The sequence below is a fragment of the Macrobrachium rosenbergii genome, chromosome 49 (genome assembly GCF_040412425.1).
Source record: "Macrobrachium rosenbergii isolate ZJJX-2024 chromosome 49, ASM4041242v1, whole genome shotgun sequence".
In the NCBI taxonomy this organism is placed as follows: Eukaryota; Metazoa; Arthropoda; class Malacostraca; order Decapoda; family Palaemonidae; genus Macrobrachium; species Macrobrachium rosenbergii.
Window position 1 is genome coordinate 20,958,606 of NC_089789.1, and position 2,500 is coordinate 20,961,105.

General features: G+C 35.0%; 1 long non-coding RNA gene across 3 annotated transcripts in view; it reads left to right on the forward strand.

Annotated features, from left to right (window-relative positions):
• Positions 1-2,500, forward strand: part of LOC136832148 (uncharacterized) — a 359,618-nt gene that overhangs the window by 39,649 nt on the left and 317,469 nt on the right. The gene's annotated exons all lie outside the window — the stretch shown is intronic.

The following is a 2,500-nucleotide window of genomic DNA, read 5'->3' on the forward strand; positions in this document are numbered from 1 at the left end:
TTTAAAAAGATGAAGCTTGTTAGTTCTGGAGATGACAGCGATAATGGAGGAACTGTAGAACGATAATGGAAGGGATGGGAGGGAGAAGGCAATTTCATTTGCATTTGAATGAACTCACAGGTGACGGTGTTAAAATGGGCTGTGTGTTGAAGGTCACAGGTTTGCTTCTGGTGACGACTTGATGAATAGAAAAGGCCGTAGAATGGTCAGGAGGAAATGACGATAAATACTTGAAAATGTTTTGATATTGAGGAAAGTGATTGAAGGTTATTTTTATCACAGCTTAGAGAGAGAGAGAGAGAGAGAGAGAGAGAGAGAGAGAGAGAGAGAGAGAGAGAGAGAGAGAGAGAGGAGGAAACGACGATAAATGCATGAAAGTATTTTCATATTGAAGAAAGTAATTGAAGGTTACTATTTTTATGTCAGCTTACTTAGAGAGAGAGAGAGAGAGAGAGAGAGAGAGAGAGAGAGAGAGAGAGAGAGAGGGGAGAAAAAAGCCTGAAATTTTATGGGCAGCTCTTTATGACTTTATTAACAGGATTTCAGGTAGACGTGGCTGGTCAGCTATTAACGCTCATCTCATTATTATTATTATTATTATTATTATTATTATTATTATTATTATTATTATTATTATTATTATTATTATTGTAGTAGCAGTAGTAGTAGTGGTGGTGGTAGCTGTAGTAGTAGTAGTAGTATTGTGAAAAGCATTTTTGCCTATACTTTTGGTCTCCAAAAATGCTCATAAATTACATGACTCCCCTATCAAATTTCTGCTTTAGTCAGCATTACCTTGAAATAAATTCCTCATTTTCATTCGATGAAGTTTTCGAAGCTGTCGCATGACGGGTGAAAGACTGACGAAAGCGATAAATACACTATTGTGGATAAAAGAATGTTTGTCTGGTATCTCATTCATTGATTTTGTGTCCGCGAACTCGGGACGTTTAATTAAAAAAAATCTTGTTATATACTTAAGTTACACACTTAGTACGCTAATAGGGATGTTCGTTTCATCAGTATTTTCTTTTACATTATGTAAAGCGCCAGTGTACATGATGTTGGAACGCAGGGATATTTCCAGAGTCGCTTGTGATAAAGGTGCGTAATTGAATTCTCGTTTCCGAAACTCAAAGAGAGAGAGAGAGAGAGAGAGAGAGAGAGAGAGAGAGAGAGAGAGAGAGAGAGAGAGAGAGAGAGACGTCTTTAATTTTACTTATTAGTAAAGAGTTTTACTTGATTGGTCAAAGTCGTCCGGCTGTTTCACTTAAAGCATAACATGAATAAACAAGCATTCTGCAATGCCTAGGTCGAATTGATTAATTTAATTGCACTTTACTTATCTGTGTATCTGCGCTACATTTCACTGAAAAGGAAGTTTGTCATTCTTTTATGAATAGTTCGGATGGATAATTATTTTTGTTATTCCGTTATGCATAATCATACATGAACATGCGCGAGACGTGTGGCAGTTTAAATTATTTAGAGAGGGAAATGTGGAACCCGAAATAATAAAATTTTTCCTGTTTACCCTTAGAAGTCTCTCTCTCTCTCTCTCTCTCTCTCTCTCTCTCTCTCTCTCTCTCTCTATCGTATATATATATATATATATATATATATATATATATATATATATATATATATATATATATATGCATTTTTTTATTATACGCGTATATATTGTGTATATATATACTATATATCCATATAAATATATATTTCTGTATACACTATTTCAATTCATATATATATATATATATATATATATACATGTGTGTGTGTGTGTGTGTGTGTGCATTTTTATTTTACGTCTTGTGTGTCCGCGAAAATGATTTCTGTTATTTTCATTTTCATAAAGGCATTTCTCTTTACGTCTTCAAAACATTTTTTTTTCACTTGCTATAAAGCGAAACCCTTTCGCTCATTCTCCTCTAGATGCGACCATTTCTTTCCATCTGTGCCAGATCTTTGCTCAGGGAACGTTCCAAGGCTGAGCAGGAGTGGTTAATAAGCTGTGCTTTTCCACTGGACTTCAAAAACCTCACATACTGTTGTTTGGTGATGGAGGCCTATGCAATTCAAAGGTCAGGTGTGTGCCTAGTGCATCGAGAGGTGGGACTGACAACGGGTTGCAATTGAGTTTATTTTAGTTTTTAGTACTAGTTTTTCCTTTTGGAATAGTTAGTTGTATTTCAATGTTTCATTTGAAGATTTGGAGCTCTTTAGGTAGGCCAGGCTGTTTAGAGGAATATTCTTATAAAGTCATCAAAATCAAATGGTAATTTTTTGGGCCAAGTAAACTGATGAATAGAGCAGGTTTGAAAAAATGGCCGATACATGAGGGACTATGAAAAAAAAGGGTTAAAATCGATTTGAAATATTAAAAGTACAACATTAGATTGTTATAAATATTACTGCCTCCACAAAAAGTTTCCATTGTATAATCGTATCCTTTGGCTACACTCGTTTACGGAGACCATTTGAGGTATGTGGGTGA